Below are 17,690 nucleotides of genomic sequence, written 5' to 3' on the forward strand. Positions count from 1 at the left end.
TCCAAATTTATTTCAGTAATTTTTGGTAGAATAATATTATAAAAATAATTTGTATTTGAATGCTATAATGTTATTTAAAAAAAATATTTAAATAAATAATGGTTATAAAAATTGATTGGAAAAAAATCAAATTTAATATTTAATATTTATTTTTAATATTAATTATAATTATGATCACTCACTCCTATGTTATAACATGATTTTATGACATTACTTATAACTAGGGTAATCATATAGATTAAATCGTTGATAAATGCGGATAGACATGAATCCATAATAAATATCACAATACTTGCTTCATCATACATCTCAAGTTGTTAAAAAAAAAAATTCATAAAAATTAACTAAATTATAGTTTATTTAAAATAATAATAACTGTTATTAAAGATAAAAAGAATTAATATATAAGTTAATCGTATATAAATTTTTAAAAATTGTGTAAGTTAACCATGGAAATCCACTCTTACACTCTTACTTTATCATGAAGGTTCTTAATTTGCAAATAGACTTTGTTACAATGCCATGGGCCAATGCCACAACTTATCAAATGTCACATACCCAAAAAACATAACTCATTTAATACGACACTTGTTCATATGACTTTTTTTCATTAATGAATTTAATTTAAAAAAAAATGTATAACCATTTTGGAAATAAATCTCAATTTTTGATTTGCTTTATATATAGTATTAAGAATATTCTAAAATATTTTATGAAAGTCAACTTCTCTATCTAATACTTATTAATAATTATATAACAATTTTCAAAACCTTATTCCAAAATAAACATATCTATCAACATAAATATAAACATTCACACATACATTATAATTTAATTTTATAATATTATTTAAATATATATTTAACAATGTTATATCATTTAGTTATAACTATTAACCATTTTAAAATATATCTTTTATTTTCCCTTTTTCATACTTATATCTTCGTCTTGTTGGTGTAACACTTACAAAGACTTTAATGAAACTAATTATCATTAAATTATTCAAAATTAGTTGCAGATACTAATTCCGTTCCGAGATTTGAGTTGTCTAATTAATATGGTCCTTCATCTCCTATGAAAGATTATTTGTCTAAATATTTGTCATAGAAAGCATATTATCGTGATTGGATCCATGTGTTCATCGCATACATAATGTGGACAAAATACTCTTTGAGAATGGAACCTGAGAAAATCGCATCCTTTATTGAAGTTTCCTTATCAATGACTTTATAGGGATTCCATCCTTCACGTTCATTATCTGCTCCTTTTATCAACCATCAAATTTTCCCCATGGCTGGTTGTTTGCCATAATATATATTTAGAAAGTGTTTTGTTTTTCCTAATGTTTTTCCTAATATTATTTTTGGATTTTATATTATATTTTTATTATTAAAACCATTTTTCCAAAACAATATTTATATAATTTTGAATATGATTATTTTAAAATTTATTAATAATAAATAGGCATAAATTTATAAATTATTTAAAAATTTTAAATTTTATTAATAAAATTCACATTAATAAAAAAAATGGGCAAATTACATGAATATGGTAATAAAAAATATAAAAATTATCTTTAAATAATAATAAAATCATAATCTTTATTATAAAAAAATATTAAGAAAAGAAAATCTCATTAAAACATAATAAAAAATAAGGTTAAGATCCACATCTTATTGTAGCTCAGTTGGGTAGCTTAGTTGGTGGAAGCCCTTTTGCCAAGTGGTTGGCTAGATTAGTTGGTCGAAGCCCCTTGCCAATTAGTTAACCTTCTACTATGAGTAGAAAATTAACACATTGTCTCTCAAAAGAAAAACATCTTTGGATACAAATGGAAGAAGTTGTTTTAGATACCTTCGTTTAAAAAATGTTTAAAAAATGGATAACTTGAAAAGGGAGGAGTTATATTTTCTCCACATTCTGTAATACCAAATGAATGATTTATTTTTTGATTAAATTCACATATAAATAATTATTGTTTAACTATTTATCACTAATTTCAATGCAAGAGAATTTTATACCATGGTATGTAGTTCTTTCTAAAAGAACAATTAAATTCATAATTTTCACTCTTTTACTTAAAAGTTTGCAAAACTATGATTTTTAATGAAAAAGAAATTATAAAATTTGCAAAAATATGTTTTTTCATTGGATAATATATTAGTTTTGGAATGCCTACAAAAAACATGGAACATTTCATAAATAAACTATCTAATTCCAAAAAATATCTAATAGCAATATAATTAACTATGAAAATATATACACTAATTAAAACATTATTTAAGTGTTTTTTTTTGGGACCCAGCCCACCTACCACATAAAAACTAGTAAACCTCAGCCCACCTGACACTTAACAACTAGTAAACCTCAGTTCATCTAACACGTAACAACTAGTAAACCTTAGCCCACCTGACACGTAACAACTACAACTATTAAACCTTAGCCCACCTGACACATAACAACTAGTAAACCTCAACCCACTTGACACACCTCAACCCACCTGACACGCAACAACTAGTAAACCTCAACCCACAGCCCACCTGACACATAACAACTAGTAAACATACCTGACACTCTTAGCCCACAACTAGTAAACCTCAACCCAGAGTAAACCTACCTGACACCCTCAGCCCAAAACTAGTAAACCTCAGCCCACAACCCACATCCCACCTGACACGTAACAACTAGTAAACCTACCTACCTACCTCAGCCCGCAACCCACTTGACACGTAACAACTGGTAAACCTAAACTAGTAAACCTACCTAGCAACAACTAGTAAACCTCAGCCCACCTGACACGTAACAACTAGTAATACTCAGCCCACCTGACACTTAACAACTACTAAACCTCATCCCACCTGACACATAACAACTAGGAAACCTCAGCCCACCTGACATGTAACAACTAGTAAACCTACCTGACACCCTCAGCCCACAACTAGTAAACCTCAGCCCACATCCCACCCGACACGTAACAACTAGTAAAACTACCAACCTACCTCAGCCCATAACCCACTTGACACATAACAACTAGTAAACCTACCTACCTGACACCCTCAGCCCACAACCAGTAAACCTAAACTAGTAAACCTACCTACCTGACACCCTCAGCCCACAACTAGTAAACCTACCTACCTGACACCCTCAGCCCATAACTAGTAAACCTCAGCCACCTAAACAAGTAAACCAGCCTACCTGACACCCTCAACCCACAACCAGTAAACCTCAGCCTGCAGCTGACACATAACAACTAGTAAACCTACCTGACACCCTCAGCCCACTTGACATGTAACAACTATCGGGGTCTACGACTTGTCCTCATTTTTGTAAACTGGGTCACAAACAGGGGGATTTGAACTAAGATCTCTTGAGTTTCAACGATTTCACATATCTCAGATTACCAATTGAGTTGCCCCCGCGAAAAAGATTATTTAAATTTTTATCAAATAAACTTCTAACAATTTTTTGTTATAAAATAGTTGTAAACAATTTACATAATTTTAATATAGAATGATTTACACACCATGTATGAGAAATATATATAAAAAAAAAACATAAGATGTATTACATTGTATGTAATTATAATTTCAAAAGAAATACAATAATTTAGGATGAAATTGTAACAATGAAATAAATTTAATTTAGAATTTAAATTAAATATAAATAAAAATAAAAAATAGGACAAAAAAGGAGTAAAATAAATAGCTCACCCTTTATTCATATATCTAAAGACTTTATATAAAATTATTGCGAATTTATCTATTTTTTTTTATTAAAATCTAAACTTCTAAACTATGAATATATATAGCTTGAAGATTTAAAAAACTAGTTAATATACTAATACATTCAATTAGTAATAGAGAGATAACCCCTTTTGATATATCAACTAGACATTTCTCATTGCCAACTATATAGATATCTTTAATCACAATTGAAAAACTAATTATTAAATAATTAACAATTTAAAAACTAAATTATGTTACCATTTCAAGGTAACATAATTGTTCAATCTATCGTACCTATTATCTAATCTTACATTCTCCATCTTATTTTTAAAATAGGAACATATGTTCCAATATCTTTGATTTTATGTAAATAGTATACTATAGAGTTACTTTGAAGCATTGTTTTATTAGCTAAAATAATGGGAATATGTTTATTAATCAAAAAAAATTCTACAACTACTACTACAACATATATAGAGGTTGTTTATTATAAGCCTAACTTTCTAAAGTACTGTATAAATGGATACTCCATGTTAAAAAATGCGCAACAAAACCGAAGTTGTATTTGTTGTGAAGTCCTTGGGATTCAAGGATTGAAGTAACATATGAAATATCGCATGTGCATTCATGAAAGCTAAACATGTGTGGAGAGATTGCACACTTTTACTCAAGTGAGGCATTATGTGTAACATGTATGGAAATATTGTATAAGGGAGGCATTATGTGCAACATGCATGGAAATATTGTCACTGAATTGTGATATTTATATTTTTAAAGTTATGGTATAAAAATAAGAATTTCACTTTGGCAAAAAGCAAAGTATATTTTAATTGTAATCTAATTAAATTTTATTTTCCAAATATCAAATCTCAATCAGCTCAATAAAACAATGCACTTTGTTTTAAGACCATATAATTGTAGATTTAATGGATAGTGAAATAATTTTTGTATTAATGTTCTCAATAACAATCATGAAAAGAAAAAAGGACATTGCTATGTATAAGTGAGTTTGACCACAACAATCTTTGTGTTTATTATTTATAATATAAACATTTTGGAAGTGTTTTTTTATGTTGTACAATATTACGTATGGTATAACATCATATTTATGGTAGAATTATTTATGGGAGAACATGGAGTAGAGTGTTTCTTTATAAAAAGTTGAAAAGTTGATACATAATTAGAAGAACAATTTGATATTTGGTGTTTTTTTCCAAGGAAATAAAGTTCAATTCGTTTTTGTTTTATTACTCATTATTTTTTCTCTCTTTGATAAATTGGCTAGCTATGGGGAAATATGAGGGCTTTAAAAGGAATGGTGTGGAAGCAACTTCTTTAGAAGATTCATGTATTTCAAAGAGGAGAGGAAGTCAATCAAATTGTTTGACATAAATGATGTTTTCAAGTGTCCATTTAGGCTTATGCTACCTTTGTTACGAATTTATTTGAAAACAGGGAGTTAGGAAAATACTAAAAAATGAACTTAAATAAGTGTGGCCTATGAAGATAAAAAATGGAAATAGGGTTATAAATGTTGTAATTGTGTCTTTCTCTGGTGGTATACTTAGTTTTAGCTTAGCCAAAAATAATTCTAGATTTGAAAATGGATGAGTTAGTGAGTTAGTGACAATAATCATGTCAAGTCATTTGACGCTTAGATTTTATTCCAAGAACTCCTAATAATAATGATAATAGCAAAGGAAAGAAAATGCCTAAGACCAATAAGTTATATTTAAGTTTAGAGTTTGTTTTTAGGAGGAAAAATAAAAAAGTAAATGACAAAACCACAATTTTAATGTGCTCTTGTTAGGGTTAAGCACTTCATTATTCAAAAATTTAAATCCAAATATGAGGAAAATGAATCAAGGAAGATATTCTTTATCAGTAAATCAAACCAAATGTTATTATTATGAGACAATGTAGGACATTCCTTTTTCTTTTTTCTTTTTTTTCCTTTCTTGATTTAGAGGAATCAATAACTCATTGGGATTACTTGGGCCAGATCCATGTTCTAAGCCTACTAGTTGCTGCTATAATTGTAGGCTAATGCCAATAACCTACAACCTAATGCTTATTATAAAACTTATGACTTAAAAAGTGACTAAGAAGTTTAGAGACACACTTGCAAAAGGGACTTATTTTACATAAATTTGATTGAGTATTGAACACATCTAATTTAAAATCCCATCACAAGTGATCCAAAATCAAACCATATAATCCCAATAACACTCAAAATACTTATACTTTTATAAGTATTGATAATAAACTCACCTAAAATCAAACAATATAGTAACAATAACACTCGAAATTGAAAGAGTTGTGTATTACCCACAATGTTGTAAAAATAAATAGAGAAGTCTCCCATTTATAACAATAGAGGAGGCCCATTGTCAGCTATATAAAGCTATGATAATTGGATATATAACAATCCTATGTGAGCTTCGACTCACAACACTTAGTTCTTATTAAAGTGCAATTTGAAAAATACCAACACTAACACCCCCCCCCCTCCCTCCCCCCCCCCCCCCCCCCCCCCCCCCCCCCCCCCCCCCCCCCCCCCCCCCCCCCCCCCCCCCCCCCCCCCCCCCCCCCCCCCCCCCCACCTTAAGTGAAACATAAGGAGTAAATATAAAGAAAATTGGGTTCCAATAATGATGCTTGATAATTTAGCCAAGAAAAAAATCTCATAAGTGGAGAAAAGGGGAAAATTTATAGGGAAAAACTCCTCTCCAAAAGAGATAAATATTTTAGTTCTCATATAAATATGGAGCTAAAACTGTAGACCCCACAATTATCCGATGAAAGGAAAGAAAAGAATCTCACTCCAATCAGGAAGTAACAAACTGTGAAGATGAGAGCTAAGAAACCTCAATGAACTTAGATGACCTTTTGTAGGATAATAAGTTTTCGAGGCATAGGAAAGACAAACAGTGACAACTTCCTCATAAATGATTTAGAGAAAATAGGCACTAATAAACAACCAAGACGGAAGCTTCAAATAGAAGCAACATCATCAAATAGGCAAATAACAAGGATTTCTATAAGTATGGAAATCTCAGCTAAAGAATTATATAATAAAACTGATAAAGATCTCTAAACATTGTCACCATCACATTGACCAAACATAGAAAATGAAATTTTATCAAGGTAGTTACAACAACAAAATAAGATAGAAATGTCTAATCGATCAGATGACTAGACAGCAAGGAAACAACATAATTTTTCATCATCATCAAATTTCCCCTCTTGAAACACAACTAAGGAAGCAACAACAATTAACAGTAAACAATAGTAACATTGTATGACTACACATTTGATGAGACACAATGGTATGAATTCTATAAAAACCTATTCAAATGGTGTTGTGACCATCCGTTGGCCCAACCAAAATCAATCCTAATGGTCGAAAAAAGTCCATGGTTCAACATTTCTTGTCATTTTTGCAATGATTTAACCACATAATCAATAACTTTCCCATTCCTAGATAAATCCCTCTTTTTAATATGAGTATTAAAAAACAAAATTGGACCATTTCTTGATTTGTGCATGTCATTCTTGTGTAGGGGCCATGCTAATCTTCTCTGTATCGATCCAATTTTATCAGATGTTTCCGAAGAGACATGTCTTTCATATGAGGATGTTGGTGTTCTCAGATATTTATTCCACAAACTCAAATCCTAGTGCATAAACAGGGGGACAAGCCTTTACAACAAAAACATTGTCATATACAATGACATTATTATCCAATTAATCAGTTTATGCAACACAATCAACAGGGGGCTACTCTTCCATCAACTTAGTCTAAAATCCACCTGCAACAAAATACACTTTCTATATTTTTTCTCTTTAGGAGTAATAGGAATGGAAATTCCTTGTCCATTTTCATGAGTACTCCTCTGTTATATCCCATTTTTCTCAACATTTGAGAGCCAATACCGGTAGTATGTTTTTCAATTTGGGTGACACAAAGGCATGTGATGAGACATAATCATCAAGATCAAGATTTATACACTCAATATCATGAAAGGTGGAAGAAGGTAAGCCAAGAAGCTCAACAACAAAAATCTTCCTCTTAGCATTATGCAGTCCACTGACTTCTAGCTCAAGTTTTTGTTTGGAATCCTACAAGTTTTGAATAATTTCATTTTTCTCAATCAACTGTAACAACAAGGAATCATGATCTTCTTTCAAAGTATGATATTGATCAAAATTATCCTTTTATCTTCTTGAAGAGGGGAATATTCTTCACAAAGAATTTCCATGGAGCCTTTTAAATAAGTAGCCTTAGCTATTAGTTAATCATTTTTCTACTTTAGCTTGTGAATTTACTTCTTCAAGAAAGCATTTTCTGAGCCATACTTGGAGCAATATTTTGAAATTGATACATTTGGCTTTGATACCAAATGTTCTACCACCAAAACCCATAAGGGTATTTTAAATTCGAGACCTTTGGCTATAGTACCAATTTGTGTTACACCAAAACCCACATATGTTTGCAAATGGAGGCATCACCAAAGTTAATGGATCCTCGAGAGGTGGTTAAACATGTTGTGAAACAAATAAGGAATGTTTCCAAGTCCAACAAACTGTTCAAATAATATCCTTTGTATCAATATTGTGATGTATTAAATGTATGGAAGGTACTTTGGCATTTGTTGGAAGCCCTTAACTAACTCAATGGGGAAAACAACGGTTATGTTTATTCTACAACCCATGTTCTTGCACTAACAGTTGGAGACTTTGCGTAGGGTGTGGAGCCTAATTATCTTCCTCATTGTTTGAAGGTTTTTTATTTCAACCACGTTGGATCCCTGTTCCTAACGTGGTGGCAACACCGTCTGTTTAATTTCCGTCAGGGCATCTAGAGCTGAGCAATGACGAATTTTATGAGGCCCCGCTTGGGGGGGTTTAGGGGAAGTGCCCCTAAAGCTAAAAATAGATGAAAATTTTCGTTCTAAAATATTGTAATTTTGTAGTCAATCTGGGTCGTTCATTAGGAAAATAATGTTACGGTAGAATTTATGTTAATTTAGGGTTTTTTCCCTAGAAGGCATCCTTCGATTTATATGAGGGAATTGTATTGCGATTGTGTAGTATTAGTCTGAGTGAGAAAGAGAGATGAGACCATGTGAGAGAAAAGAGGAAATTATAGTAGATCTATTGTAGGTTGTATCTCTTCATTTTGTTGGATAATATAAAAGGAAGGTCTGGCCTTTTCCCTGTGGATGTAGCCCAAATTGGGTGAACCACGTATATCTATGTCTCTCTTGTTTTATGCATTTTTGTATTTGTGTTTTCACAATATTTTATGTATTTCATTGCTCCGTTGATTAATTTCTAACACTCTGATCAAAATTGGCAGGTTGAATCCATCGATGATAGAGATGGCAATACTGTCATTATTGAGCTCAACCACAATGATAGGAAATTTTCTCAACTCGCAATCCCTAGAACTATAGTTTTTGTAGATAGGCCCATGAATAAACTCCACATAAAAAATCGATGTATTGATATTGAAATCATTTATATTTACAAATGAGAATTTGGTAGGAGACAATTATGTCTCAATAACCTCTTGATAACTTATTAATGAGAAAGAAACTATTATCTAACTAATAATGTACAATGTGATCCTGAAGGATTAGTTGAAATTCCACCCTTAATCCAAAGGGACATCTCACATGCCAAGTAACATTCTAATTTTTTCAAACTTTTCACGTCCCAATGCTTTGGTAAAGATATCTGTGATTTTCTCTGAAGTAGGACAATGTGTCAGATGAATAAATTTGGCCTCTACATAATGTCAAATCAAGTGATATATGGTGTTGATATCTTTTCTTTGATCATGAAATTTAGGATTCTTGGCCAATTGAATTGCAGAAGAGTTTTCAATGAAAAAGGGGTTGAATTATTTTGTTTCTCCAACAAATCTTCAAGCATTTTGCGAAGCCAAATTATTTATTTTGTAACTTGTGTTTTTGAAACATATTCAGCTTCAGTGGTATAATTAACAGGAATATGTTGTTTTTGTGATCTCCAAGTGATAGTTGTTGGTCCAAGATTCATCAAATAACCTGAAGTAGACACCCCATGCTCTTTATCTCCATCAAAATTAGAATTTAAATAACCAGTGAGATGGAAATTTGAAACTTTGGAATATTTGATGCCATATGATTGAGTGTCTTTTAAATATTTTAGCACTCATTTTGTTGTGATCCAATGACCTTCATAGGGCTGATGCATAAACCTGGAAATTATTCGTACAACAAAATCTATGTCAGGACAAGTAGTAGTAAGAAAAATTAAACTTCCAAGAAGTTGCTTGTACTTTGTTGGATCTTCAAATGTACTTCTTTAATTTGAAGTAAGCTTTAGGTTCTGCTCCATTGGAGTAGAAACATGATTACAATGTTGCATTCCAAATTTACTCAATAACTGTCTAGGTTGTTTTTTTGAGATATAAGAGTATGCTTAGGTTTCTGATCAACTTCAATTCCTAAATAATTATGAAGTAAATCCAAATATATCATATCAAAAACCTTTTGTATCTCCTTATTAACAAATGTTATATAATCATCATTGTTTCTTGTCATAAGTAAATCATCAACATAAACAACTAGATATACAATTGATCTTCTGAGTTTCTTGATAAGTAAAGTAGAATAATCTAGGTTTAAATGGTTATAATTCAATTTGAGAAGATGTTCAATTAACTTCTCATACCATGCACAGGATGCTTGTTTCAAACCATACAAATATTTTATCAATTTGCATATCTTTTTCTTTTTTCCTTTAATGGAAAAACCCTCTCGATGAAACATATAGACGTCTACTTTTAAATCTCCATTCAAAAATGTTTTTTTTATATCCACGTGATGTATTTTCTATCCCTTTTGAGCTGCAAGAGAAAATAAAGTTCTAATAGTGCCCCATTTTGTTGTAGAGTCAAAGGTTTCTGTATAATCAACACCTTATTTTTGTGCATACCCCTTTGCTACAAGCCTTGCTTTGTACTTGTCAAGTGAAACATATGTTTTATACTTAATTTTATAAACCCACTTACATCCAATGGGTTTGATGCCAACAGGAGGATCCACCAACCTCCAAGTGTCATTTTTAATGAGAGCATCATAATCCCTCTGCATTACATCTTACCATTCATTATAACTAGAAACTTCTTCAAAGGTAGTGTGTTCATGAACAATGGAAAAATTAGATTCATAATCATAAGAACTATGGGAATTGTTACCTGAGTTTGAATTAACATCACCTTCATTTCCTTTATTTTGTTTAGTAGAACTTCATGTATCAAATTCATCATACTTTCTTGGAAATATCCCAATCCACATTGATATTCATAGTGATTGATGTGGTGGTTTCTCATCTTGAAGAACAAGCTCTTTAAGAGTAGTTTCTAATCCCATAGAAACATTATCATCATCCAATTTTTATTTTGCAGAAACATTATCATCATCCAATTTTTCTTCATTCTCTATTGACTATGGAAATTTTATTGAAGGCAAATCCACATATTGATCTAGAATTTGAATCCTCGAATTTGAATCCCCCCTTCAAGATGTGGAAGATCATTATTTGATTCATAGTAAAACTTTTTGGATGTGAACTTATCCAAATGACTGAGTTTTCTATCAACAATGGAAGCATCTTTAGTAGATTCAAGAAAAATTACATATTGTGAAACAATAAATTTCTTGTTCTCCTCATCATACAACATGTAAGCTTTGGAAGTATTAGAATATCCCAAGAAAAGTCATTTGTGACTCCTTGCACCCAATTTGTTGCACTGATTTTTAAGAATCAATACATAGCATAGAGAAGAAAAACTCTAAAATGTTAAACAACATGAAGACGATTATACCACATTTCATTAGGAGACTTATTATTGATGGCAGAAGAAGGACATCGATTGAGAATATAGACCGCACATAAGACTTCTTCTCCTCAAAACATCAACTTAATATTCCTAAAAAACATCATTGATCTTACCATATTTTGGAATGTTTTTTGCATATGTTCTGCAAGACCATTTTGTTGCAGATTATAAGGAATTGTAGTTTGATGTTTAATGCCATTGTCTTGCAAATACTTTTCAAAATCATGAGATGTGTATTCACCACCATTATCAGATCGTAGAGTGCCAATGTTAAGTTGAGTTTCATTTTTAATCCATAAATGAAAATTTTTAAAAGTTGCAAAAACTTGAGATTTCTCTTTCAACAGATAAACCAAACATGTCCTCATGTAGTCATTAATAAAAGTCAGCAGATATTTATTACCATTGGCATATGGAACAAATGTGGGCCCACATAAATTAGAATGTATGAGACCTAACTTCTTGAAATCTCTAGAAGTAGAGTTATGAAAAGGCTTCTTACAATGCTTTCCTAAAATACAAGCATCACATGGAATAAGTATTCTTGGAATAGTAGGAAGACCTTTAATGCCTTTTTGTTTCACAAATTTGATGCTATCATCATTTATATGAACAAAACGAGCATTCCACAAAAAACTGGATGATAGAGTATCACTTTGCTGAGTTAAATTAGCATAATTGAATGTAGAAGATGATGTTCCTTTGAGTTTCAAAAGTTTGTCTTCTTCAACACCAATCATAACAATCACATTATTAGATGCTCTATGAATTTCAACTATACCATCAAACATATGTATAGAATGTCCTTGCTACCTGATATGTATGAGAGACATCAAAATTATTTGAAATTGAGGAATGTAAAGAACACCATGTAAAATATAACAAGCAAGTCCTACTATTTTTAGCCGAATAGATCCAATTCCTAAAGGCTTTATTTATGATTTATCAGCAAAATAAACTACTCCATTAATATAATCATTGAATGTTTCAAAAAAATATCTTATGAAGGTCATATGACAAGTAGCTCCAATGTCTAATATCCAAAGTGTCTTGCCAATAGGAAAAGTTAGTGCTAAAAACATCATTTATACTGAATTACAATGCACAACAATATAGTGGGCAGATTCAGGTGGTGTTCCTTTGTTTGGAGGTTATTTATCTTTCTTTTCACTAATATTTTCCTAAGACGTGTGGCAACGAGGAGTGGTATAGCCAAGTTTTCCACATCTATAACACTTAACATATTGTTTATTATTCTGAAAATGCTTTTGTTACTTGTCACCTTGATGATTATTACACCCCTACCTCTAGACAATTTCTTGCCACGACCTTTGCTACTTTTTCCATTTCTGGTAGATTCTCTTTGAGACTTGTTTTCTTTCTATGCAAGGCACAGTCTCAACATTGGAATTGGGAAGTGACTCCTTCTTCCCAAAGGCTTTCTCTCTCTCTGCAATTTTATCTACAAGTTTATCAAATGTCATGGATTTCATTTGTTCACTAGCTTGAAGAGACTCCAAGTAGTGTGAATAGGTAGGGTATAGGGCTTAATGAATGTAGTGAATTGTAGATAAAGTTTAACACCAGCGAAATCAATATCATAATAAATGGCTTTAATGTTTTAGGCTAACTTCATTGGACCATTATCTTTCAATTCCAAATTAAATAATTTCATCAATAATTGTATGATTTCCAACTCTAAATGGGAGTCATAAAGATCTTTTAATTTCTTTAATGCTTCAAATTTTGTGATGATGGAAAGAATATGTTGACTTATATCGTTTGTTACATAAGAAAAAATTAAAGCATATGCATTTTTATCTTTACTCTTACAAATTGCAAGTTGTTTAAAAGAAAATAACAAGTTACGAAGGGGAATACACAGAGATCGGACGGAATGGCGAGTGCTAGGGTTTGCTATCGCAGGGATCTGAAGGTGGCCGCAGCCGGTCCAAAGACTGACGCAAAGGCTGAAGGCGATACAGGGTTTGGAGATACGGCGTGCATCATTCTTCACGGTGCTGAAAGGGTCCTCTCCGCGGATTGGTGCAGACAAGGATCCCAAATCCTTCCAGATCGATATGGCAACATATCTGTGGGGTTCTACGGCTTAAGGAATCATGTTTTTATGAACCGGAAATGCCAGGAAACGCTCAGGACAGATGCAAATAGAGACATGTCCAAAAAATCCGGTACGATCCATGGTTTGGTCACTTTTCCGAATCAAAGGTTAACTGAATACGCCGAGGGTAGTGATCTGTGTGATCGATCCTTACGGCAAGGTATACAACGGGATCAAGCAGTGAGGTCCCAAACGGTGGACCACCTCGGTGCATGGTCAAACGCGGAAGATCCCGGGGTGATGAGCAGTGTGGGGCCAAACTACGACTATGATCAAGGCCGCCGCCATGCCGCACTGCATTTTGAGAGCAAGAAGCGCCAGAACGCAAAAAGAAATGGCAGGGGGGGTCTGCATGCTGCAGATCTGCTCCCCCCTTCAAAGCAGTGGCCAAATCTTTTCAGATCCGGCCCAGATCTACCTGAACCAGCCAATATTCGAGACCCCAGGCAGCAGATCGGTGACACCAAGCACAGATCGAGCAGAGGGGAGGCAGATCTAGACATGCACAAAGGAAGACAACTCAAAACGAGACCAGATCTGGAAGTTTGGTCACAGCCAGAGCAGGTAAGATCAACTCGTTTTCAGATTTTTATTAACCCCCCTGAGGGGAAAACCCGATTAGTGTGGGTTCATGCAGAAGGCACCATCTTGCAGCTGAAACAACAGATATGGACAGAGCTGGGGTATCCAGTTCAAATCCAACATCTGGTGAGTGGTAGGTGGTCCCTCCAGGACTATAGAACGATGAAAAGCTATGAGATCAACCCAGGAACAACCATTGTATTAAACCTGAGGCTGAGAGGAGGGGCTCTGCCTCAGGGACAGCCAAGCAATTCAGGGGGAGTCAAGGGGAAAGCAGCACCCCAGCACCAACCCAAAGGAGGCATATCCTACAAAAACATTTTACAAGGCAACAGAGATTCGGGGCCCTCGCCAGACCAAGGAGGAAATAAGCCCAAGCCATACATTGTAGATCAATTGGGACAAACCCCAGCTCTGAATTTTGACTCTTCAGGGCTTGATGATTTCGTCAAGTCCTATGAAACGCAGGCCCTTATATGTCGTTTTAACAGTTTTTGGCCAAAGCCAATGGATCTATTCCACTGGATCTTCACCAATTGGACCATGGAATGTGACATACACCTATGTTCCAAGGGGTTCTTTATAGTAAGATTCACATCCAAGGAAGTCAGAGATACAGTCATCAGCGCTGGGCCGTGGTTTTGGGGAACAGCAGGGTTGTTTATGACCCCATGGTTTCCAGATTTCGATCCAAACACAATGACTGTATCCATAGTACCGGTTTGGGTGCGCCTATACAACCTTCCTCTTCACTTCTGGAGTGAACAAGTCCTGGAAGGTATTGGGAACAGCATAGGGAAATATATCAAAACAGATCTGGAAAGGATTGATGAAAGGATCTACACCTTCGCACGCATTTGTGTGGAAGCAGATCTAAGCAAAGGGCTGCCGGACAACATAAGGTTGATTTACAAACAACAGAATTGGTTACAGGCACTAGACTATGAAAACACAGCTTTCAGATGTAGGCTCTGTAGGCAGACAGGACACCTGCAAAGCTCATGCCCAGAAGCCAAAAAAGTAAACAGTAAAAAGAAGCAGAAAGGGAAGCAGAGGAAAGGATGGAAATTCACCACCCCAGACTCAGAGGACGAAGAATCAGAAGCAGAGGAGGAAGAGCCTATTGCAGAGAATGCAGAGGTTCCTCAAGAAACAGAGACTCAGAAGGGTACCACATCAGCCACAAAGGACTCACAGATTCACTCAAATCAGGCAGAGAAGAATCAGGCAGAGATGACAAGTGCGGACCAAAGCATGGGAGGCATTAAACGACATCACCAGTCAGATACTTCAGACTCAGACAAAGATCCAGGTCCACAGCATGTAGAAACACAGTTAGTAATTGCTTCGATTGAGCCCACTCAAGGAGAGTGGCGCAAGGTCGAAAAGAAAAAGGGGAGAAAAACTTGAAGCGTGAGTTTTACTCACTGCCGGTATTCAGTTTTTCTTTCTTTCTCTCTTCTCTCTTTCTCTTTTCTTATTCTTTGTGCACGTTAGTCTGTTAACGTTGCGGGGGGTGCGTCAGCACTCGAATCCTTGGAAATGCTCAGCATATGCAATGTAACTTTTTATTTTTTTCTTAATAAAAAGTTCGCTTTTTCTTCGGAAAAAAAATTGCAAGTTGTTTCTCATCTTGAGACGATTATGCTTCATTGTCATCCTTACTTTCACAAACACCTTCACATAAATCATTAAAAATAAGAGTACTTTTTACTTTTTGAAACCATTCTTGGTAATTGTCATTTCCACTAAGAACAACACCTACTATGGAGATCAAAGAATTCATATGGCAAAAATATTTGGCAGCCAAAATTGATTATGCCTGAAACTAAAAACCCTCAATAACTTTCATTACCTTCTAATCATTTATTGATGAAGTGTCACAGTGAAAATCCCCACCTACTTTGTTACAGATGCAACCATCAGTTCAAGAAAACCGATTGTAATTTGTATGTTCTTCTGACACCTATGAAAAGAGAATAATGTGAATGGAAGGGTTGAGAGGCTAATAAATCACCCCATAGTGATTTTGTTCTAGGGAAAGGAGAAGAAAACATGAATAACCTTTCAAACATGCTTTGGCCATCAATTTTTTCCTTTAAATGAATAAAATAAGGCATTGGATGGTCACCATAAACACAAACTTTTTTCAACCTCGAGAATGGCCTCTCTTGAAAATTTCTCAACACTGTCAATGTTATAATCAATAAATTCAAAGAATAAAAGTTTGGAATTTTGTTTTGTGAGGAATCTACTTTGTACCCCTACCTACAAGATAGCTTTTAAAATAAATCTATGGCTTTTGATTCAAATTCTTTTAGTGATTAGCAGCAACCCTTCTTGACCTTCATGTGGTTGTTGCTCACTGCAACAACCCAACAAGTCAAGCTTTCCACGGTTGTTGGTAGAAAATTTCCTATTCTTCTTGGTGAATCGTAGAGCGATCAACAAGAATTGGAGCTTATAAATTCACTGGCACTCTAACACCACTATAGGAAGTCCCATGAATAAACTCCACAATTGAAAATTAATATATTGATATTGAAATCATTTATTTATACAAATGAGAAGTAGGTAGGAGACAATTATGTCTCAATAACCTCTCGATAACTTATTAATGAAAACAAGAACAAAAATAAAACTATTATCTAACTAACAATGTATAATGTGATCTCGAAGGACTAGATAATAATTTCCTCTATTGTTGTTGTGGAAGGAACATCTTCAAAAACAATTGCTTCAAGGGAATGAAAATAAAAAGTCTCACTCCTCATACTCACAATACAACAACTTCATTATGATGATGGTAATTGACCGCTTTCTTAACTACCATATTTTGGGATACGTAGATAGAGAGCCAAAAATTTGTTTTCTCAAAAGATACGTCTCATTAACATTAGTCACATAAAAAGGATGAATTTTGCAGAGAGACTCCTATATTTTGCAACCAAACAATAAATCCACCTCAAATCCGAGGTATCTATCTTATCAACATTTTCAACCAGAAAAAGAAAAAAAGAAAAAGAAAGAACAAACAAAAGAGTGTTATAGATTGCATCACAATCATAACATTTGGTTTGATTTACTGATTAGGAATACCTTTCTAGATCTTAAACTTTTGTGATCCATAATGATAATTAGATTGTCTTTTATATTAATCACATCATTAAGATTTGGTCGATGTTTCGAACTATCTAATGTGGTTCTTCCTCGGGATAAAGGTGAAAAAATAAATCAATCCAGATCTTTAAATAGCGAAGATGCATCTGGTTCCAGAGTTAACCATTAGAAATTAGCCATTAAGAATTAGTTGTTGAATTAATAAATTTATTATTATTATTATTTTGTTTTATTTTAATTTTATTTT

At 33.4% G+C, this 17,690-nt stretch overlaps 1 non-coding gene across 1 annotated transcript; it reads right to left on the reverse strand.

The window, feature by feature from the left end:
• Positions 1–7,242: 7,242 nt before the first annotated feature.
• LOC149219165 (U6 spliceosomal RNA) lies at positions 7,243–7,345 on the reverse strand. The gene has a single exon (XR_016249785.1). It is a non-coding gene; the product is annotated as a U6 spliceosomal RNA (small nuclear RNA).
• Between the last annotated feature and the right edge of the window lie 10,345 nt (positions 7,346–17,690).

Source organism: Pinus tabuliformis, chromosome Q (genome assembly GCF_031772625.1).
Source record: "Pinus tabuliformis cultivar Carrire ecotype Pingquan chromosome Q, CPIR1, whole genome shotgun sequence".
Classification (NCBI taxonomy): domain Eukaryota; kingdom Viridiplantae; phylum Streptophyta; class Pinopsida; order Pinales; family Pinaceae; genus Pinus; species Pinus tabuliformis.